The sequence below is a fragment of the Anser brachyrhynchus genome (genome assembly GCF_964034855.1).
Source record: "Anser brachyrhynchus genome assembly, chromosome: 1".
Classification (NCBI taxonomy): Eukaryota; Metazoa; Chordata; class Aves; order Anseriformes; family Anatidae; genus Anser; species Anser brachyrhynchus.
The window spans coordinates 50398753-50424013 of record NC_137694.1 but is presented as its reverse complement, the minus strand read 5'-3'; the positions used below and the strand labels follow the sequence as shown (position 1 = coordinate 50424013).

General features: G+C 35.8%; 1 long non-coding RNA gene across 1 annotated transcript in view; it reads right to left on the bottom strand.

Annotated features, from left to right (window-relative positions):
• LOC308192075 overlaps positions 1–23160 on the bottom strand; it is a 49524-nt gene extending 26364 nt beyond the window's left edge. The window contains exon 1 of the long non-coding RNA XR_013948529.1: positions 22383–23160. This is a non-coding gene — a long non-coding RNA (uncharacterized lncRNA). The remainder of the gene's footprint in view (positions 1–22382) is intronic.
• Between the last annotated feature and the right edge of the window lie 2101 nt (positions 23161–25261).

Here is a 25261-nt window from a genome sequence, read left to right as displayed (position 1 = left end):
TGTTCCTTCTGGTTTTTACTTTTTTTACTTTTTTTTTTTTTTTTGTATTTTATTCAAGAGTTCCCTTGCACAGAGCAGCTTCTCAACTACAAGTTCTCTTCCTATTCATACAATCTCTTCTAAAATCCCACTTATTATCCCATCTTATTCTACTGAGAAATTAAGGAACACCAGATCAAGATAGCTAGTCCAAACTTAATTTATCTTCCCTCCCTAGCCTATGAATATGAATCACGTGGTATAGTCTTTAATTAAAAGTTTAAATAGTGTGGTTTTTTTTTTCCTCTCCATATTTTTTTGCCTCATTCAGTGTGTAGGAAGGCTGATTTCTTTAAAAGTGGCCACCCAGTATTTTATCCTGTATATGCTTCATTGCAGTAATTGGAATGGGCTACTTCTATACTCACTACAATTCTGAAACTTGATTTATGTAGATGCCAAAGCCTGACATTAAGGAAATTTCCCTTGGGAGATAAAAAATCCTGGAACACCAAAAACCTACCTCAGGGAACTCTCTACTGGGTATGTTGTTTTCCAGGCTTCCTGAAGGAACTAATCTTTTGCTTTTTTTTTTCTGTAGGGCATATTTGTTACATCTGCTTCAGGAGACACAAGCTCACCTTGCTCCTGTTCCAATGCAAACAAGCCAAGAGTCTTTGTAACTAACTGTAGCACCAAACCTGATCAGCCCTACTGCAAGGTTGAGTTTCTTACCCAAGCTCACTGCTTTTTTCACATGGTCACATGGGCCCTAGATCGCTCCAAGCAATTCGACTTGTGTTTGCATTTGCTGAGTAACAAAATAGCTTTTGAGTGCCCGGATTATATCATGCAAGTACAAACCCTGAGAACCTGCTCTGCTGCAGGGATCTGGCAATTCAAACCAGCCTGGTTCAGTGTCCAAGGGTGCATTTCTTTCTGATTTGAAAATTTAATTATTTTTCTCCTGCTCTGATTGGAGAGGCGGATGTGATCCTTTCAGGCATGAATTATCCTATGATCTATTGCCTCCTAGTAGTTCTAAACCTGGAGAAGAGGAAAGATACGGAGTACATCTTTTGGTTTCAGGTTTTCTGAAAGCCTCTCCTTGTTGAGTGTACTGTTTTTACAGACGCCAGTCTGGAAAGACTAATCTTCTCTGTGCATTGACTGGAGACGCTAAACACAAATTGACTTGCATCACAGAAGATATCTGCACTGCAAGTAAAGTGTCACACATACGACGTTGAAATTATAGACAGATGCGTATCCTCCTAAAACTCTGATTCACAACCAAACTATGCTGCTTGGACTGTCCAGTTACTTCCTAGAGCATGCAGATTTTTCTCATATTTTTATCCAGTAACATCTTTAACTTGATCTAGGTGCTGTAGAAGAAATAAAATTATCATTTCATTTAAATAATTTGTGACCCACCAGAAGAAACCCACAATTTTCAGTGAAAGTAGGCCTAGAATGTTTTACACCATTAATTAATGCAAATATTTGAGTCCATCACACCTTCATAATATGTTTGTTTATTAACTAGGAAAAGCACTAGTTGTATACTTTATGAAATCCAAATTCTAAAATGGTGCCTAAAGAAAAAAATCTTTTTATTGATTGAGATAAGATACTGTTGTTATACTGGAACATGTTATGCTCACTTACTGCTGGAGAACACTGGATTCTAATTTCAATAGACACTCTAAAGGTGTATTTTAAACAATTTTAGAAGAAAAAACACAGCAACCCTCTCAGAAACTTTCTGCAAGATGAACTTTTAGAACTTAAAAAGGTCAAACAACTAAAGTAATGCTATGGACACACCCTCTGTTTCCACAGGACATGTTCTCATTCAGGAAGTCTGGTGCTAATTACTTTGAATCAAAGAGCCGGACAAGCATATCCTTCCAGCTTGGGAGATATGCATCTGGTGGGTTTAGGAAGGGATTCTGCTAATGGTCAGGTAACTGCTACATGGGAAAATTACCTCTCATTCTTCTGTTTAGCAAAAGTTATTAGTCATGTTTGAGTCACAAATAAGTGGAGAATAAATGGATGAGGTAGAATGACCTTTTAACTTTTCCTCTTCTTTTTCCACATATTTGTCTACAAATACCTTTTTCTGAAGTGTAGGATCTGTAGCAAAGAAACAAAAAGAAAAAAGCTGCTTTTGTTAGGTGTGTTTGGTAGTGACTTGAATGAAATTGAGTTACTCTGCCAAATCAAAAAATGTGGATGGAATTTTGCAGCTGGTCTTTAGGAATTCCGCTGTAAGAGGCTGGAAGATGAGTCCTATATTACTTTCAGAGTTTTACTGTGTTTTTACTTTTTATTGCCAAGTCTGTGAATGAGGAAAGGATCATTTCATTCTCTGATACTAATGAATGGTTGATTTTTTTTCATGTAAGACTTCTCCTACTTAGCCACACAGTAAAAAATTGTATAATTTCACATTTGATTTATTACAACGGCTTTTTTTTTTTCTTACATTGACAAAACAAATCTATAGGTTTGCATAATGCTTGCTTCTGTTGAGTGCTGCTACAAAGATTATACTCCTGCCCATGTAACACATTGCTTTGTAGCCTGACACCCACTCTTCTCTACTTAAGAAGTTACTTTTTACTTTCAAAACTATAGTCAATGTTATCCTATTCTTCAGATTTCATTCATAGCAAAAAGTCAGATGACACTTCCAGTCAGCCAGTACTGCATCTTTTTCTCCCATTTACTAGGTTTTAAACAAGAATGCATATGATTTCTCCCATGTGTAGTTCCCCAAAAAATCCCCCAAGCAATTTAATTATTCTTTTACATTTTTTCACTAAAATACTCATTTGCCATGATAGCTTCAAAATTTGGCGGTAGTGGAAGCACTATTATACTTGCTAATATCATATGACCATATACTGTTTTATCCATTTGTTGTGTCTCACATTTATACAATAATCTGCCTTGAGAAAGTCCATTTTTTGGCCATTTGTGAAGTGCCTAGTGAACATGCATTCCTGAGTCACCATAGATCCAAAAAATTATCTTATTTTAAGTGTAGTATAGCAGTAATAACTTGAACCTTTGTGCTCAAGGAAGTGTTCAGTAACTAATGTGCAATGTGCAGTTTTGCCAAGAGTGGGGTTTTCATAAGTTGTTGACTTTCACTGAAATGCGAAGTGACAGTAAAAATCAGGACCTGGCACTTCTAGATCTGTCATATAGTCTTGAAATTTTCACTGTGGGTAAATTTTCTACAGTTCCAAAGGGTTGGAAAAAAAATGAATTAAAATCAAGAGCTCTCTTCATTTTGCTATTTGCTGTTTACATATTGTCCAAACAAAATTTGCTGTTTGTGTCTTCACACTGTCAACAGTGAGCGCAATAGCAATAGAGTGGTATTGCAGAAAAGAGAGCACCATCTGTTCTCTGTATTCAAGGTGGACAGAATTACAAATGTTGAGCTAAGGCAGCAGCAAAACATCTGGTTAGAGTTTAGGGAAAAAAATCTATCACGAAGAATAGTGAAATTTTGAGGGAGCATAAAATGAACATTCTCAAAACTGTGTGAGAAGTTAGGCAAAGATCAGTTATGACAGAAAATGGGTTTTGGCCTCTCAGGAGCCCTTTCTATTCTTACTGTAAATTTCACAGACAGGTAGGTATCTAATCGTGTTATTGTAATATGGTTCCAGATTAAAAAAAAAAAAAAGGGGGGGGGGAAGGGGGGGCAGGGTGAAATTAAAAGGAAGGGTTATTTAAGAAGTGAGGTAATGATGTATCAAGCCAACTTCATAACCAAGAAATACCATGTAAACAATTATTGATTTGATGTATAATACTTCTGCGGTCTTTATTATGTCTTAATTAAGGGGATTATTTTTTTTTTACCTGTTTTGTTTTTGTTTTTGTTTTTTCTAATTAGTCATATAAAGAGGTCTGAGAGATTCTATTTGAGAAAAAAAAAAAAAAAAGTCCTTCTTTTTGGTCCTTTACATCTATTTTCAAGTCAAATCCCTAGTTTTTTATTAGATATTTGTCTGTCACAAAGAAAGTAAGTGGGAGTTTTGCAAGTCTTAACTAAAGGAGAAAAAGTGCAGAAAACTTTTACACAGACATATTTGTTTCTGAGACTTTTGTTTAAATAGGCTGTAACCAAAACAAAAATGAAAGGATTGGTTTTATAAACTCATCTGTGTTTGCTTTGAACAGCTGAAGCTTCACAAAACAGAAAAAAGCCTAAAAGGGAGAGATTAGTTTGATTAGAATCATGTCAAAAGATGAAGAAACCACTTCCATTTGTGAAGAGCTGTGTAAAAGATAATATTAAAATCTTGGAACTTTGGCTACATCAACTGTCTGCAATAGTCGAAGCAATGCAGATATCACTAGTCAGTGCAATTAAATATAACTTCTAGGCTGCTTTACTGTAGGCACTGAGCTGTTACACGTTTGGGCAGCAGTGATTCCGTAGAAGAGAAATGTGTCTTGATAACCAACCTTTCTCTGCATTTTCACAACTACACTGAGGGCAAACTCGGAACAACTGATTTTCTGAATCAAATGATTTCACTGAACTGAATAAAGATCTCTTTCCCTTTCTGCTAACCAAATTTCAGTCAATAAATATTCTAATTTTTAAACAAAACCACCTGTTCATCTACTGAATGTTCCCAAATCCATAGTACCTTCACTTTACTTGTGAAAAGACAACATGTAGAGAAAAAGAGATTTTATTTATTTATTTATTTGTAAATAGAAAAAAATAAATTTATCACACCTCTATTTGTATCACACTCATAGAACACTTTCTTTAATCCACATTAAACCACTATAATTTGGCTCTGGGACTGTGGGAGAAGAAAAGAAAAAGAAAGAGAGAGAATATGTTTTTATTTTTATTTTATTTTTTTTTTTTTTTATCTAGAAAGCTTTCACAATTACAGGATTCCTATCACCACTTTCTAAAGGCATGGTAAATGACTGTGTCAGCACTGCTATTCTGATCTTTTTAGGGGGGTTATTAAAAAAAAAAAAAAAACTGACATCATTCTAATAGTTTTTTCTACAGTTTGTGATATCTGCTGCTGTACATCAATACTTGACGCAGATTTAGATAATACCAATGTCCTAAAGTTAGCTATTTAGCTATTCTATTCCCATCACAACTGACAAATAAAAGTTTAGAGAATATTCACATCTTACCAGCCTCCACTGAGAAATAAAAAAATAAAAATAAATAAATAAAAATACATTCACTTTTAGTACGGTTCTGTTTCTTTTAACCTTTGGCATACTTCACCAAAGCCAAGTGAGCAGAGCCCTTCTGGTGTTGGTTAAGTAATAGTAAGAATCTTTAGTAGATGAAATAATCATTTTATTTATTTATTTATTTATTTATTTTATAGCAAGTAAGGGCAGAAAGGCTGAAACAGAAAAATTAGAGTTAGAAAGAGTTAGGAAAATGTTAGTTTAAATCTTGTACCTGTTATTATTTTTATTTATTCCATAATACTCATTGTAATCAATTGGGTAATAATGTATATATGTGACAAATAAATTCATCCATAAAATGGCTTATAGTGCACTAATCAGGCATTACTGCAAAACCAGTAGTAGGGAGTTGCTGAATCCAGTAGCCCAATGGAGGCAAGGCTGCACAGCTCCACGACCCCATGTCCCCCCACTTAGGGAGCCTGAGTACATGTCATTTGAACAGACAGGCAGCTCAGCACCATGCAGTCGCTTGCTCACTCCCCCTACCCCAGTGGGAGGGGGAAGAGAAAAGTAAAAAAGGTAAAACTTGCGTGTGGAGATACAGACAGTTTAACAAGACAGAAAATGAAATGGAAATAATAATAATAACAATAACAACAAATATAATAATAATAAATGATAATAAATGATAATGATAAAGAATATACAGGGAAAGTGATGCACAGTGCAATTGCTCACCAGTAGCTGTCTGATGCCCAGCCAGTCCCCAATCAGTAGCAGTTCCCCCTAAGTCCATCCTGACTAACTCCCCTAGTTTTATTGCTGAGCATGACCCCACATGGCATGGGACATCCCTTTGGCCAGTTTGGACCAGCTGTCCTGGCTGTGTCCCTTCCCAGATCCTGGTGCACCCCCAAGCCTCCTCGCTGGCAGGTCAGCGCAAGAAGCTGAGAAGTCCTTGTCTCTGTGTAAGCACTGTTCTAATACAACTAAATAATACAACTAAATAATACAACTAAAATATTGGTGTGTTATCAACATTATTTTCAGCCTAAATCCAAAACACAGAACCATACCAGATACTAGGACGAAAATTAACTCTATCATAGCCAAAACCAGAACAGCATGTATTCGCAGTAAGCACACATGAAAACACACATATACAACACCACAAATACATATGTACACACAGCCAGTCACACACAGATGGACACTCTCAATACTCATGCAAACACAAACAGCACCAACGGCCTTGTCCAGCTCCCCTCTCTGACTGAGCATGATGGAGGTCTGCTAGTGTGAAGAGTCTGCAGCCCAACTCCAGTTGCTGGTAAAGATCCACACATGTAAACACACAGAATCACACATGAGCACCAATTGATCTTGGCCCCAGGCCCTGTGTTCCCTCTGACAGCTACCTGGGACTCCCCTATAGCCAGGTTCTCCTGTGGTCTCACCCTTGGAGACACACACTCCCTTGCTCCCAGGCTACTTCATCTACTTGCAGGCTAACCTGGTTTGATCTTTGGTAATGCCACAGACCTGCTTGCACACCCACACTTGCTCCAGGCACTGCACCATGATGCTACTCCAGCTGCTGTCAGGAAGGCACACAGGGTCTCCATGTAGTGCATGGCCAGACAAGTCCACTGACAGACCCACTGTTTATGCTTTGCCAGTCCACTTTATCCCTTCATTTTCCCATGCATGATTCTTCCCAAACTGTCTTGATCCCTCCCTTTTACCACATTTGGTCCCTCACCTAAAGATCTCATCACTTGTCTTGTGCAATCCCTAAATGCTCTTCCCTGCATCTCATAATGTGCCCCATACTGCTAGACAGTAACCCTACTGAAAGATGCTCCAGAGAGTTGCTTCTGTTCACTCATCTTGATGGGTTTCACACCTGCATGTGGGGACTGAGGCTCTCCTGGAACAGGGTTGGGAGGGGTCCAGACAGGGTGTCTATTCATCTGCATTCATAATTTGGGTTCCCTTTCCTGCCACCATACCTGTGTGCTCCACTGTGCTTCTATACATGGGCCTTTGAGGAGCTGAGCCCACCTCTGATGGGCCTGGAAGTAGCTATGATTTGTTTTCCCCCACCCGCAATTGTTCCTCTGCACTTCTTGGTGTGCATGGAGAACAGTGTTTTACCACATAACTTAACAGCTTTATCACTGCTCTCTGTTAGTGGGTTTGGCTATTGGAGGAGAAGACCAAGTACAATGGCGAACAATGGCATTCAACTGTCTATAATAATCATTGGCCCACAGTAGTTTTGTTAAGAACAGAACTGGGAAAACTGGATTATCCCATCTCAGATTAAGGGATTTAGGAAAGTAGATTGTTGTATGTGACCGATGAAAGTAACCTGAAGGTAACCTGAGTAATTATGCTAACTTTAAAATTAATTTTAATAGCTTCACTTTAGTATTACATTACCTAAGTATTTTTAAAATATAGAATTTTTCGAATAATGAACATTAGTCTATTAGAATGGGCTCAGAAAATGAATCAGACATGAATTGTTAATAGGTGGCTCATTCTGATTTTGATGAGACATTTGTTCTAAGAAAATGGATGTTATTAATTTTAGCTGAGCAAGCATGGCATATTCCAGAATAGATTAGCATATCATTACGGTATCAGGATTATATGCAAAGGAGCTTTTTCCTTCATATTTCTCTGCTTTTTAATCATAGAATCAAAGGATATGCCAAGTGGGAAGAAACCCACACGGAACATCGAGACCAACTCATGTCTCCACTTGGGGCTACCTAAAAAGTAAATAATTTGTCTAAGGACATTGTCCAAACGCTTCTTGAACTCTGGCAGGCTCAGTGCCATGACCACTTCTCTGGGGAGCCTGTTCCATAGCCCAAGCACCCTCTCAGTGAAGATCCTTTTCCTAATATCCAATCTGAACCTCCCCTGATACAGCTTCATACTGTTCCCTCGGGTCCTATATCAAGTCACCAGAGGGATCAGCGCCTCCCCCTCCACTCCCACTCATGAGGAAGCTGCAGGCTGCCATGAGGCCTGCCATCAGTCTCCTCTTCTTTACACTGAACAAACCAAGTGACCTTAGCCACTTCTCATATGTCTTGCCCTCTAGAGCCTTCACCGTATTTGCTGCCCTTCTTTAGACACTCTAATAATTTTATGTCCTTCTTATACCGTGGTGCTCAAATATATACACAGCACTCAATGTGAGGTTGCACCAGCACAGAGTAGAGTAGGACAATCACTTCCCCAGACCAGCTAGCATTGCTGTGCTTACAGTTGGTACTTTTGGCTGCCAAGGCACATTAATGACTCATATTCAACTTGCCCAAACACCCAGATCCCATTCTGTGGGGCTGCTCTCCATCTTCTCATCCCCCAGTCTGTACTTATATCCAGGACTCCCCCATTCCAGATGCAGAATCTAGCACTTACTATAACCCTTTCAGCCTGACCTATCAGCCAATTGTTTACCCATCATATTATGTATTTGTTTAGCTCTATGCCCAACATTGTCCAGAAGGATACTGTGAGAAACAGTATTGAAAGCTTTGTTTAAATCCGCTAGTTTCCCTTGGTCAACTAGTTGGGTTTCCTTGTCATAAAAGGAAATAAGGGTGTTGAACAGGACTTTCCCCTCATGAACCTGTGTTGGCTATGATCAATGACTGCATTGTCTTTCAAGTGTTTTTCAGTAACTCTCTGGGTAACCTTCTCCGTAATTTTAGCTATGACTGGAGGAGACTGACAGGGATGTAATTACCAGGGTCTTCTTTCTTGCCCTTCTTGAAAACTGGGACAACGTTTGCCACCTTCCAATTGACTGGAACCTGCCCAGGTTCCTAAGATCATTGAAAAATAATTGAGAGTTCTTGATTAACCAGCTCTTTGAGTACCCTGGGATTAATCCCATTGGGCCCCATAGATTTATGTTCATCCAGGTGGAGCAGCAAACCCCACACAAGCTCCAAGTTGGCTGGGAATTTTTTGTTTCCACAGTCATGGTCCTCTAGATCAGGGCTACAGGGGTCCCAGGGCTCATCAGCAGAAGGCACTAAACATCTCTCCTTTAGCTACAGCCTAATTTGTGAGGTGACTAATCTCCCCCTTCAATATGGTTTTGTGGTTTTGTTTATCCACAGATGGAATGTTTTTAAGAGAGGATTAATGGCTTTCTTAGTGATTTAAAAAAAAAAAAAAAAAAAAAAAGAGGTGTAAAGAGGTGTTTGTTTTCCCAGATTTCTGAGTAGGCCTTTGGCTCCTGATTCTATTAATTTTAGTCCAACACTAGATATTTAAAACCAACCTTTTTTTACCACCATAATCACCTGGCAAGAGAATTGCAGTTGTACATTTATTAAAATGAATGAGCAAATGAATATTAAAAATCCAAAGGCAATTATTACATATCCTCAAGGAGTATGCCAAGAATAGTAATAAGGCCAATGATGCCATGCTGTATTAATACTTACATTTAATTTATGATATTTTAGAAATTAAACATGCTTGCACTTCACCTTTTATTCAGCTAATCATACTCTGTAAAACATCCATTTTACTATCCAATTTTACTACTTTACTACTGAGCCAATGGCTACTGAACCATTCATCAGGGCTTCACTCAAGAACAATTTATTATTTTACCTGTGGCAGTATTGTAAAATAACAAATTATTTCAAAAAGAGCCCTGATCTTTGTTAAGACTGTGTTAGCTCCTGTTATTAGCTTGTGAGCTATAAACAGAAACCAGCTGGGCTGCTCAGTGTATTACCATAGCTCTCTAGCTAGCATTGATGCAACATCAGTCAGACACAATTCCACACCTATGGTCTAGTTTGTATTTAGAAGAGTTGTTTGGTTGTTTAGAAATTATAAAATTGGTTTCCATTTATGTCAGGTAGACATAAAAATACAATGGAGATTTTCCTCCAGGAAACAGATAATGATCAGATGTTCACATTGATGTTATATGAAATCTGCTGGTGATCTGATCATGAACTAACTGCATGGTGTACCTGAAGATCTTGACATAAGCAAACAATAATTCTTCATTCTTGTCTTTAGATGAAATCTGAATTGATAGCCTGTCCCCAGAGTGGTTTCAAGCATAGATTCCAGTTTTCCTCTTTGTCATGTATTCCCATTATTAGGGAAGTTGTTAGGAGGCAGAGGAAATGATATCATTAGTAAGCTGCTTATGTGTCGTTCTGTTTCTAGGGTCTGGACTTTGCAATGAAGGACTGCATTCATTATCTATGTGAGCTAGAGGCATGACAGGGAGTGGCTTGTCTGAAACTTAGATCATAAATGAGACTGCAATATTGATTTATGGAAGCAGATGCAAAAAACAAAACAAAACAAAACAAAACAACAACAAAATAAAAGAAGTTGATTGAGAACATGAGTCTGCCATTGCCTGCTAAACTTTGTGAGAATCGGAATTTAAAACAGTTTTAGGCTTCCTAACTTCTGTTTGATATTCCTACTATAAGTTACACAGTAAGCCTGTTATGATACATGTTTAGATAATAATACGCCATCCTTTGAATGCAGATCTTGCTACTGCTTTCTATTGTTCTATTTTAAAATTAGTGCATCAAGCTAATATAGCCTGTCAGGGACTGAAACTGGTAATAGATGCAGCAATCAATTTAGTGAGCCATTCACCAGTGAGAGGAAGGCAGTATCTCATCTTCTAAGGCCTGCACTGGTTGCTTAATTGCTTCCAGAAGCAGTTTAAGATGCTATAAATCATGTAAGTCTACAAAATGTTTATTATCCAATGTTGTATTACCACAGCTGATGCCAGAAAGAAGATGTCAGTCTCAAGAGAACTTGAGACTGATAGATATCTTTGCACTCTCCTCTTCATTTCTCCTTCACTTTTCCCTTTGCACCATGCACACACATTCAATCAGATGTGTTTTCCATAAATGCTCTAGAACTGCAAACATTACTTCCAGCATCACTGGAGTCAAACTGCCTGTGTGCAATTGTATTCAGTTTCAGGTTACATAATATATCTTTTGAGAGGGCAGAAAAAAGGTATTGGAAACTTAGCATCCCACAAAGATTAGAGGTTGGAAAGGAGTTTGCTGAGTTTCAAATTAAGAGATGCTTTATTGTTGATGTTATTTTATGTACTGTGTTATTAATAGTTAAGCTACTTAGAGCTTTAGATAAGTTCATATTATTATTTAGATGAACTAAGCAGATCTTAAATTCTAGTTATAATGGCAACATATGCCATTCATCTTTTGGTATTAACCTTCAGTTCTAGTCCCAGTGAACTGATTTCTAATTTTTGAAGAATAAATCAACGTTAAATACATTGCATAGCATGTACTAAATTTTAATTGCATACACTGCTTCTGAAAAAAAGTACAGAGTATTTTGTAAATTTATATAAAACTACCGATTGAAATGAATTTTCCTAGTTGAATGTGTAAGACACAAGAACTACATGAATATCATTGCACATGAAACAAACAGTATATGCAATGGAAATAATATAATGGTTTTCTTTACTAGAAAATATTGTTATAAACATGGAAATAATTAATAGTAGAATAGATTATATTTAAAAACGTGAAAGCAATTATTATGATTACAACATGATACGCATATCCAAAAGGACAACCATAGCAATAGACAGAATTTTAATTCTTATTCACTCTACAACAAACAAATAACCACGTTAACATTCCTTTACTGTTGTTTGACGATATAAACTGCATATACTCTCATTTTATATTTCATAATGATACTACATTAAATAAGCAATGAAAATTAAAAATACAAAAAAAAAAAAAAAGAAAGAAAGAAATGTTTCTAACAGGTGAACTCTGTTCCAATGTCAAGGTATTTTTAGAATAGAGATGGTAATGCTATAATGGAATACATCTCACCTAATATCAATGTTTTAAAATTAGTGACCTTCTCTAAGTGAGAAATCTAGATTTCTTCTATAGCTAATGGAAAGGAATTTCAGCACACTTCCTTGAGACATATTTTAACACCCAGAATGCAGGTGAAAGTAAGATGAATTTGTATTTGGGTATTGGTATTTGTGGCTAAAAAAGCTTTGCATAGGTTAATATATATTATTGTTGCAGCATGGCAGCATTTTCATGACTGTACGTCTACCTGAGGAAATAGTCTGCATTTAGTTGCATTTGGATTGGATTTGGATCTGTCAAAAGTGTATGAATTCCTTTTGTGAGATCTTGCCTTTCTATTTTGATTGTTCCAGTGTCCTTTGAAGATTTCCACTAGTCTTCTATGTGTGTTATGAAGGGTGAAGATTAAAAGCTTGATTTAAAAGCCTATAATTTTTACTGGCTCTGTATTTATTTTTTTTTTTTAAGAACAATAACCAATGAAAGATACTGATTGTGTTCACAGAATTTATAGGAAAGATTTCAAAATGAAGTTATATAATTTTTATTTGCCTGTAATTTTTTTTATTAAATAGCAGAGTGGAAATGAATATTATAATAGTTCCAACTGCAATGGAACAACACAAGGGGAAAAAAACAATAAATATGATTCCTTCAGTGCTCTGAAGTTATTTTCTTCCAGCTTTTCTTTAGAGGTACCTTAGTACTGAGAATCTCAGTGTAAACAAAAATGCATACTATTTGTAAGGCCCAACTATTTTATTAGGAATCATAAGTAAATATCATACTTTCCAAGGCTTAGATATTTTAAAAACAGAAAAAAAAAAAAGAAAAAAAAAGATATAATTATGATAGTGAGTCATGTATCACTTTCTGTATCTCATTAGATAAAAAGGTAGCAGAGTATTGGAGGTTTCAAATTATACTATTATTTAAGCTGACAGATGCTCTCCAAAGGACACTGTTGTAATTGTGCTGGAAACATGGTATAATGATCCTAACACATTTTACATGATATCAGCTTTTAAGCAAATGGACATACAAAATGTAGCTTTTACCTTCAGTTAGTAGCACATCTTTCTATAACATGCTTTGCTAGCCTAGGAAACATAAAAGTAAGAAATGCTGTAGTAGACAGTGCACAGAAGTTGCCTAAACAATGTCTAATGGTAATTAACAACAGGAGAGTATGTTTTGCTCCTGAATCTGCCACTTAAAAGTTCTCTTTTATGGACTTGTTTAAAAAATTATGGGCTAGAAGGAATTTAATTGTAAATTGGACATTAGAAACATCATGGAGCCAGACTAAATTCTTTGCTTTATACACCATCAAATATGATGTCTCCAATGTTAAATTTCAAATATGGTTATAAATTACGCATCTATGATCTGTTTTCTGCTATTTAGCAACATTTTTTTTTATTTAAAGAAATAAAATTATTTGAAATTGCTCCAACAGAACAGCTTCCAAATATATCTCCAGCTATGGAGTTGTTATGGAAACAGAAACTTTGTTATGTGTATAGTTGACTACACTTTAAAAGCAAAATGCAATGGCTGAACTCTTATTTGAGCGCAAAACTTATTTTGAACTTTTAAAAGATAGAGCTATGAGTTAGGTAAGTACTTATGCTTAAAACTCAGATTGGGGCATGGGAAAATACTTCTTCAATAAAACAGATGCCTTTCAATGTCTTCAGGGGAAGTTAAATTATTTTACTGACATCAAAGGAATATAATTAAACATCTATGATGGCTAAACAAAATAATAGCAAGTAGAGGCTTCTTCACATTACATTAGGTAACTATACTCTCACAAATGGCTTGGGCATTTCCTCTGACAGCTCATATATGAGATTTGATTTGGATTAATTAAAATTAGTGGTGAAAATAGCATGTACATTTATTCCTCATCAGAAAAATGAAAATGATTAACAATTTATCTTTTACTGTAGGCTTGCTACTTTGACCAGCTTTCTAGAACAAAAGGTGCTGTCAGTCTACTAAAAAGTGTACTGTAATTGACAATACAATTGAAAATACAGAAATAAAGATACAGAATTTCACATGGCTAACCACTACAAAAGCCTACTAGACTTCTGAATCCTCGTTTTACAAGTAGAGAAGAACTTCAGGAGTCAAAATTTGCCTACAGTTTGGGGGTGTGAAATTTAGATCCTCCAATGAATAGTATTTTGCATCCCTAACTTCACACATTTGTTCATCTAATAACTGTGTTCTGTTTGTCCTTTCATTTTTAGTTTGCCTCTGAATGTATGCTCTTGCAGAAATCCAGTCGATGGGTACCTAACATGGGATATGAAATGCAAAAACTTCTCCCTACCACTCCAAACTGTTTATAGAGAAAATCTATGTTTAAGACAAAGTAACTTAGAAGCCCATCTTTCAGATGGATGAAATTATACAAGACTATAATTATTTTAATATAATTGGAAATCTTGTCTACAATAACTTGGTTATTTAGCAACTGCAATGGGTTAACAGAGAGGACCTTTTTTTGGTCTTGGCATGGTATTTTCATTGCAGAGATAGTAAAATTCCATCTAGTACGTCAAGCCTGTTTCCCAACCTCTTTTTTTTTTTTTCTTTATAGTCTTTAAATCTCAGATACTCTTTCCTTATTAAGTCTCCAAGACACAATAAAAATGTAAGAATTTCACAGTCTTGTGTTTCTGACAGCGGCCAGGAGAAGGAATTTAAAGAAAAAGTATCTGAAGTAGTTAGACACAAGTTCTTTCTCCCTTTCTTCTTCCCCTCCTCCCCTTCCTAAGGCATCTGTCAATAAGAAAGATAGGGATTTACATTTAACTGAATCAGAGGGTTCCGATGATGTACAAACTATTTTGTCTTGCATAACAAATCAGGTTACATAATACTTTTTGATGATTCAGAATTAAACCAATTCCTTGGTTTTGAATGATTTGAGAACAACGCAGATACATAGATCTGTATCTACTGTACACAAAAGACAATGCACTCCATATTGCCCACAAATGAAAGCAGTGGTTTATACATATTTCCATGAAGTAAAGGCGAAGATAGAAAAGGATGTCTGAAAAGATCTATGTCATGAAATAGAGGAAGATAGCATTAACCAAGTTATTCATGTGCATTGAGAAAAATCTGAGGGTGTGTTTTTACATGCTGTGACAAAGACACACTTTTGCCTCTTTTTTACATTACAACATAAGGTTTCAGCTATACTTCATATTAACATACACTTCAGCTTACTCTCAAAGTACATACAAACAATATATACAGAGTGTAGACTTTGCATAGTACAGCCAAATGCTGGGGAAGTAATGACTACTATAATGATGTACTGTGGACAAAATTCCTCAGAATCACAGGCCAAGTCCTGCCAAATGTCTCCACTTCAACTGGCAGACCACATAACAGGAAAATTTTTATGCTTCAGTTGTATGCAGCAAGTTCTGTCTGGATTATGGTAATAGGGAAACTCCAGCCTATCCCACTTTTAATACTAACTTTAAAATGAGATTGCTAGTGTGATTGGTTTTAAGGAAAGAGTCACAAGCCTTCAGGCATATACTGGGGTTGTTTATAGTAAGGAGTCACAAATTCTGACAAGAAAGCAAAGGAATCCTCAATGGTATGAATATTTAAAGTCACTTTAACATGTCAACATTAACAACGTATTGAAAAGGTCAGTATTATGGCGATAGACATCTTTAAGGTGTTAGCTTTTAAAGTTATAAGGTTTGTGTGCTCAGACATTTTTCTGATTGAAAAAAAGAAGACAGTGAGTGGAATGCCTATAGCCAAGCAAAAGTAACATTCTAGAGAAGAGGCTGTTGTTTTGCCTGTTTTCATTGCTCTTTACTCTCTAAAACTTGAAAATACAATTTCATATAGCTCTGAGAAATGAATCTGGACAATCTGGGCCTCCATCACATCAGCTGAATAGACTCAGACGTATGATATTCAGTGCATGATAATATTGTATGTGCAAGAAAACATTGAATATAGACCAGACTGTGGTTGAAAATGACAGAGAATAGAATTTAGCCAAGTGACATAAGTATTAAAGAATTGTCCTGGGACTGAGGAGCCAATCAGTTTGTGTCAACAGAGTATTCCTCATCCTATGTCACCCTAGCTCCTCTGACAAGGTATTATCCCTACTAATAACTGATACCTTGTGACACTACCACAACTTACTATTGGCAATGTATGCAATTTTTAAGTTTTTAAATGATTGGTTGACAAAGGCCTGTTGCTCATGAAATGGTGATTCTCTAATAGTCAACAAGGTATCTGCGGTACAGAGCAAACAACAAAGAGGAAGGCTTAAAAAGCATTCACATGTGAATTTTAGTTGTGTAATCACAGATAATCTCACTCAGAATGACAACTGGAGGTCTCACATGACTAATTCTAAAACATCTTCAAAATTTCTAAACATCTTTATATTCTGAAAATCTAAACCTAAAGCATAATCACAACCAACCCAGAGAAATACTAACATCAGCCTCAGTCTCACAGAAAGAGAATTGAAAACACAATTAAAAATAAATACGTCGGTATGAGTGATCTTCCCAGAGAATCAGGAATAATTCAGGGTGGATGGGACCTGAGGAAGTCTTTAGTCCGATCTTCTCAAAGCAGGGTCAATTCTGTGATCAGATCAGGCTGCTCAGGGCTTCATCCAATCAGACAAATCCACAAGTACCCAGCGCCCCTAGGAAGCCTGTTCCAATCCTCGGTAAGTGTCACTGAGATTTTTTTTCCTTATGTACGGTTTGCATCTTAATTTTCCTTGTTCTCCTGTCATTCACCTCAGTACAGAGTCTAGCCTTACCTTCTTGTTAACCTCCCCTTAGGTGTTGGAAAGCTGCTATTAAGTCCCCACAAAGCTTTGTTGTCTGCATGCCAAGCAAGCTCTTCCCTCAGCCTCTCCTCATCTGTCATTATGCTCCAGTGAATCACATTTACAATGTGCATATTGAATGCATGAATGTAAAATATACATGTAATGATTTTAAGAGACCTTATCATAAAGCCAAAAAATATTTTTAGCTAAATCAGATAGGAGAAAGATTTTAGCAAGATAAGAATGAGATTTGGATACTACTTAAAAGCATCTGCTAGATGCTGTCAATCTTGCTATCATGCAATTAGGAAGAGTATTCGGATAAAAAAAAATCACTCAGCATTTAGAGAGTAAATTAAGAAATGCACAAAAATACTCATAAGAAGTAAAATATGGGAGAAGATGCTACTGAACATCAGTCAGAAACTAGGAAGTGTGGGAAATTGGTAAAGATAAAAGACAAAGAGAAAGCAGTAACAGAAAATATGAAAATATAAAGGAAAATAAATTTATAATGGATGTTAGGAAAGAAAAATTCATAGCAAGTTATTTTTCTCTTAGTAAATAGGTATTGAAAAAATTGTCAGTAAAACATTCAAGAGATTTTTCTGTTCACTAGTTACTGAATAAACAAATCCAATGATCATGATCTAGATCTTTACAGTTGCCCATCCAATTTTGATTTAAATTATAACATAGTGCTTCATAACAGACTTGATTAATAAACATTGAAAGAGCGTAATCAAATTAATGCCAGTCATAACTGGTTTATGAAGAATAACACTCATATTTACCCTTATATTTTTCCCTTATGAGGTTAAAAGTATTGTTTGTAGGGGCATTGATGCATGCATTTTTTTGTAGAGACTTATAAATATCTGTGATATTGCACTACATTTTCATTGATGAATTACTGCTAGATCAACAGCAAGAGTTCAGTGACTTACAGTAGCATTACAGACCTGCAGTCGCAGGCATTTCTAACATAGTATTACTCTTAATTTAACATTTTCAACATATTTTATCGATGATAAGGTATGAAGTTACCACTGACAAAATTGCAATTAGGACAATAACTCATGCTTAGGAAGGCAAAACAGTGATGCATAACAATTAAAACAATTTAACAAGATGAGTGGTATGAAAATGTGTAAGTTTGCACTTTTGGATAAAAAAGACCACGTACCAGGTGTACCAAGGGAAAAAGTATCCTCACTCAGTACAGATATCTGTGGCTGAAACTGATTTGGGGTCTCAGCAAAATCAGATGCTTTTGGTACTGAAAGAGCTGAGGCATCCACTGGATTAAAAAATAGTGTAATATGTCAAAGAGAGGAACAAAAACATTTAATCCCACTTTTTTTATCTTACTTTTGGCATTGCTTTACTGGAATACTGCAGCAAATCATGAAATTTACAGTTCAAAAAGGAAGTTAAAAATGAGAAGATTCATGACAATTCCAAATTATCAGGAGTTTTATCTCCTACTAGAGAAGACAAAAATGATGTACAATCTTTCATGAAGATAATTTCTTCATGATACATAAAAGATCTGCTCAAGTTCTTCACTCCAAGAGACAAAATGATATCTAAGTGCAAGAATGGAATAAAAATAATAGATAAATGTTAGTGGTAAAGATAATTTGTACGGCTACTTGCTGTATCAAACAGGCTGATGTATGAATGACTGGTGTTTTGTTTTTTTTTTTCTTGAGGTTAGATTTGGTACATACTTATTTGATGACTCAAAAGATAGCCCTGTGGACAGATTAAGCACCACAATTTTACTGTCAATAATTGGAAGAATTAATAATGCAGATTTTGAAACTTCTTATAAAATAATACATTTTTGAAATGAAGTCTGTTTGCATTTTCCTGCTTGTTTGATTTCGAAAGATTCCATTATCTTTTCTTTCCTTTTTTTTTTTTTTGCAACTTATTCACTTATATTTTGTGATATGAGTTCCTTAAAGTGTTCACTTTGAAAGTGTTTGCCACCTCCCATTGTTTCTGAATGAAGTGAAGCTTCTCTTCAAGTAAAATTATTATATTTGTTTAAACAAATGTAAAAATATCATAGAATATCCTGAGTTGAAATGGACTCACAAGGATTTTTGACTCCAACTCCTGTAACATAGGTTATGGTTAGAATTCAGAAAATGCTTTTCACAGCTGCAAAGCATAGTTCTATTTATTACTTTTTCCAGAAAAGGTTAAATAAGTTAAAAAAAATGTTAAAGGGAACACTTCTAAAGACCAGTTACAGTCACCAGTATACTCCATAGTTTAAAACACATGGTTTAAAATAGTTACAATGTGGAATCTTTAAAATAAACTGACTGATTTTTCTGTAAGAACTATCCTTGTTAAGTACAAGTTTGTTTAAGACTACTGAAATATGAATCTTTGGTTTTAATCAAATAATACCTTGCTGTGCTACAAACATTTTGGCATCTTATTGAAACAGGTCAGAGATGTGCTTATCTTTTCTAAGGCAGACTTTGTATTTCATTAAATATGGTGTATCAAACATGTTGGGCAACAGATAACAAATGTACTTTATATCCCCAAACCATATGGCTTTTTCTTGGAATCAGTTTATGTCTGTAATAACCAATTTTGTAAAAATTAAGCTTCTGCTAAGGAATTATGTATGATTTTCAACTATTGCCAATAGTCTGAAGAATGACTGAATTTGATTGTATGAAAGTGAAATAAAGTTTGTGGCATCAGGAAAACTGCTATGTTAAAAGCAGAAAACAACAAAAGATATAAGGATTTGGGTTACATTAATAATAACAACCTGTAGGAGTATCATTAAATGAAAGTGAGTTTAGTGAAATATTTTCTATTTGAAAATTTTCACTTGTGTATGTGGTTAAGTGCTCCCAGATGAGTGTTCAGCTAGCCCGTGAGATGGCTAGCACCTGTACACAGACAATGACATGAAATATTTGTGACCTGATTTATATCACCCTTAAAAAGGATGTTGCACAATGGACACATTTAGACAAGGAAATTTCATAATTTGTTATTTGTTGCTTTGTGGCTAGTGCATGAACTAAATATATGATAAGAATTGCTGGTATGTGATTGCATGTTTAATGTATGGATAAATAGTTAGAAAGGGCATGATAAAAATGTGAAAGAAGGCAGTAACCACTAGAAGAATGTGTAGCACAGTATAATGGGATTAACAAAATACTTGCCTGAGGAAGCAGGATGTTTCAATATTTGTATTCTAGTCTCTGCATGAGTCAGGCACCATATTTTATTGTTTGATAACCAATTCCAGTGTTATGCTTTCTACCTCCCATATAGTCTGGTTAAGAATCTGGGTATAGATAATGGTTTGTGGGTAGGCAAGCTTTAACTAGTAGAAGACACAGAAGTGTAATTAGAAACAGACTTGTTGGCAGTAAATTACTAACTGCACTTTGCAATGCCTAAAGTACACTGCTGCTTTTTGAGTGCCCAGACTGGTCAGTGCACAAAGCAGGGCTGCTGTATATAAATAATAGCTACCTGCCCTTGTTTGGGGTGTCTCAACAGGCAAGACTTCCATTCTCAGGGAAGTACTTTATTAAAAAATCATTTAAAAAAATACTCTGTCTAGTTGCCTGAAAAACATTCAGTGTTGAATTAAAATATATGGATGATTATGTATCTTCATGTGATGGTTTTGAAAGTATAAAACTTACTACTCTGTTTCAACATCAAGCAATCAAAGCACTTCAAACTGAGGTTGTGTTTAACCATACTCCAGTTGTTCCTTCACAGTGTCATATGCTTTGCACATTGGACTCAGGCCAGGAGTATTTTTGTGTTTACTTTCTAAAATGTCAGTGGCTCTTCTGTAGCTACTAGTCCTCCTTTAGCTGTACAAACACTCCTCTTGAAGGTAAGATTCTCAGAGGTTATAAATATTTACTATTATAACATAACTTCCTCCATACGAAGTAAACTCCAAATCAAAATGACTACCCAATGTAAGATTTTTTAACGCAAGTTTAACTTACCTAAGCTGTGTCGGTGAAGGTGCCTGTGTCCAAACAAAAATTATTATCCTCTTAGCTGCTACCTACATTATATATGACTTGATAGGAGACATTTTCTTTACAAATATTCTCATCTGAATTGCGCTCAGTGTATCAAAGGAAATATCAGATGTTTCATAGCCTTTTGCAAAAGAATTTCCTTATTATTCACCAAAAATCTGCACAAAGTATTGGCTTTCTATTACCAAAGCACTCCCTCTGGTTTTCATCTTAGATATTCATAAGTCAGGAGACCTTGGACTTGTGCAATTCCATTCAGCAAAGTCACAACATAGTTTCTGAAAAGCTGATTTTAGACGACTGTGTAGATTAGAGCTTCATGATTTTGTTTCTAAATTCCTTCACACTTGACAAATAGTAAGCCAAACAGTTGTAAATCTTCTAGACGATTATAACCAAAACTAAGAACCTCACCAGTAATTCATCTTAATAAAATGTGTTGAAAAGCCACTGTTCTTTTTGGGTGAGCATCACAGCTGCATCTGATGTATATTCTTGTTAAACCATACTTTTTTTTTCGCTAACTTAGGCAATTTGTCACAGTTGTCAAAGATACCTCAAACAGCATTTAAAAAGCTAATCAAATTACTTAAAGTATTATATATTTTTGAGTCAACAAACTTGATTTGTCTAAATTATTATCATCACTCTATTGTTTATAGCTTATCAATTGTGTTCTTTTACAAACTGTAAGCTTGCAGTGTAGATGCACGCAGATAAATTTTGGTACATAAAATAAATTCTGAAAATTCATAAGCAGTAGCAAGCCATTCATCTTTGTGTTTACATAAAAAGTAAAAATCTAAGCATCTGCCCTCCTATAGGCATGCATTTTCATGAACTTTTAAATTCAATTTTATATTGACATGTGTGAAATAGTGTAATGTATATCCAGACATGCCTAGAAACTGCCTAACAATTTCTGCATATTACTTCTATACATAGTTAATTGCAATAAATGGTGTACTTCTGTGAAATTTTGTTTTCAGTAGTAATGGGAATGTTTCTGTACATGGGAAAAATAAAAATCACAGAACTTTCATCATCTGAAACCCAGGCCCTAAAGTGTGTCTTTTTCCTTGCCTTATCTCTGCCTTATAATTTCACTGCATAGCATGAGTATTTATTTCAATGAGATTTTCACATAATGGGAGATGATTTTTAGCAACTACAGCTTGACCTATACTAATCAAAACCTGGACAATTGTACCATTGTACCTGGAAATAGCACACAAAAGTGTGGTGTGTTTGCCATGGACAGCTGACAGATGCCCACCCAGCTGCTCTGCCACTCCCCTCCTCAATAGGACAGGGTAAGAAAATAAGATGGAAAAGCTCATGGATAAAAATAAAGAGAGGAAGGTCACTTACCAGTTATCATCGTGGACATAACAGACTCCTCTTCAAGAAAATTCATTTAATTTATTGCCATTTAAAAGCAGAGTAGTATGGTGAGAAATAAACACAAAAGCTAAACCACCTTCTCTCAAGAGCCACCTTTTGTTGTTGTTTTGTTTTGTTTTGTTTTTCTCTCCAAGCTCAACCCTACTCCTTCATTCCTGACTCTGCCCACTGCACACCCCTGAGCAGCGCAGGGGGATAGAGGGTGTGGCTTGTGGTCAGTCTACAACAGCTCCCCTCTGCTCTTCCTTTCTCCTCATGCTTTTCCTCTGCTCGTCTTCTACAGGCTGCAGCCCTTCAGGGTAAATGCTGGAACAGCAGCATTAACTCCTCTTTACTGGCAACAAATTCTTCAAGGCATACCAACCTGCACAGGGTCCTCCGTGAGCCATGGGGTCCTCTCTGTGGGCTGCAGGGGAAACTCTGCACCAGCACCTGCAGCAGCTACTCGCCCTCTTTCTCCCACCTTGGTGTTCACAGGGCTGTTTTTCACACTGTTTTTCCTCACTGTTGCCTGGTATTTTTTCCTTTCCTAAATTCTCTTTCCCTGGGCCCAGCAATGCCCTGTGGTGGGTCTGTTGGAGTGGGCTGGAACTGGCAGTGTCCGGCATGGGGCAGCCCCGACCTCGCCTCACAGGGAAGCTCTGCAGCCTCCTAATATCACAGGGGCTCCTGCACCCAATGCGAACAGTACATAAAACATATTTAAACAACACAAATCATAAATAGGGTCACTTAGCAACCTGCAAAATTGCTTACATGTTCAATCAGAAGATCCACCGCTCTAATATTTAATCTTTTGTTACTTTCAGAATATAATCTGCTCCCTGTTTTCATAGATTTTAATTATGTTAAGTGTTATTGAAAAAAAAAGGTTCATTTGGTGATAATAATGCAAATGGATTTATGCTCTCTATGGGAAATATTATATTGCCTCAGTTAAATATTTCTTTGATAACATTACACAGCACCCCAAAGGAGCCAGAAGCAATGTAACAAGTGATGGTTTAGAAACTCGATGTGTTTGACTTAATCCATTTTCACCGAAGCTGTTGTTAATTAAATGTTCCTAATACTTATGAGAGTTGCAGAAATGACCTTAGGAAATTTCTGCTAACCCTAGACACTATTATCTCAGTAAGAACAGTTCTGTTTTTCCCTTACAAGAAAATAAAATGGAGGACAGAATACAAAAATAAGTCTTACCATTTTACATTACAAGTAATTTTTGTTTTCATATCCAGAGTCAACCTTCCCATTTTTGTTTGTATGCATATGTCTCACTTAAATTATTGTTCTTCTATCTGGTCAGAATTTATAAACATAGCCTGCTTGGGTAGTTTTGTTTCCAGAAACCAAATTCTAATAACACGTCAAGAAAAGAAACTCCTGTGAGCTAAATATTTCACTTAGAGGCAATGAGGACAAATCATACATTTTCACGATTCACAATCCATTATAGAATAAATTGTCTTGTATTTGTTTTTCTCATTGGAAATACTTCCCAGAGCAATTATTGGTTTATTTATTCATTAGATGTTTTAGATTGCTTTTTTTTCTTGCTTTGTTTTGTTTTCCAGTAGTTTTTGCTTTTGAGCATGCTGTTCTTCATATCTTGAAGAGTCTACTGCAGGACCAAAGTAGATATTGTCTGCTTTTTCCCTTGTTAACTGAAGAAATTCAGAAGTTACACTTTTCAACATGAGGCTATGTTATATATTTTACTGACACAGAAAGTGGTAAAGAAAATGCATAAAGTATTACTACATATATGATTACTCAATAGAAATTGAAAATAAGGATTGTCTTCAGTTTGCAAATATAAGTGCAAATGTTCCAAAATTTCTGTGGAGAAAGCAAATATTATCAGGTCCAAAATGTATTTTAGCCACATTTTGTGCAGGGTTCCTGAACAAACAAGTTTGGTGAACTAGAATGAAAAAGGGGCTGTGAATTCTAACTGAGGAAAAACTGTTTTTCATGAAAGGATGCCTGGTGATTTACTTAGAGACAGAAAGAAGGACTTTTGCAATCTCACAATACAGAGTTGTGAGTTCTCAGACAATGGGATTCACCTGAAGATTCAAGAAAAGTAAGGAAAGATAAAATAGATCTAGCAAGCCGCGTGGTCAGAAACACAAGAATCTGGTAGCACTTTTCAGGGCTAGAAGTTCATGTGAGTATAACCAAGCCATGACTATCAGAGAGAGAAAAAAAAAAAAAAAAAGGAAAATTCTTTAAATTGATGTCAGATTTTCAGCATAAAGCATAAAAAAAAAAAAATTATGTGAGGATTCTGCCTATCTTGAAGAATGGAGATGAATGACATGAAAGCACCTGGTTGCCCATCCCATGCCAGAACGACCACAGATGACTTTTTTACATTTCAAAATGATGTGAAATCAGAAAGGCTTTATCTATAAAGTTTAGAGCCAATACAATGATTTGGAGGAGTGGAAAAAAAAAAAAAAAAAGAATGCAGCCAAACCTGTATACGATTAGACAATTTATGTTTTAACATGGACAAAACAAAAAAGACAAAACAAAGTTAGACATCTGGAGATTCCAAAATGCAGGAGAGCAAATGTGGCAGGAAAATGTCAGAGATGTTGATCAGCTGGTTAAGAACTTGCTTGATGAAGATGCTGTGTTGGCATCCCAACGATTATCATCTTTGAATTCCAGAGAATAAAGGACCCAAAGGATTTCCTACTGTCATTTCATTTTAGTGAGCCCGTTTTCTGGTTTTACAGTCAATAGATCTATAGAGTTCACCTTTGAAATCTATGTCATTTCAAACAAGAATTTTCATAAAATCAGTTGATACTGTTTTATTCAGACAGACAGAA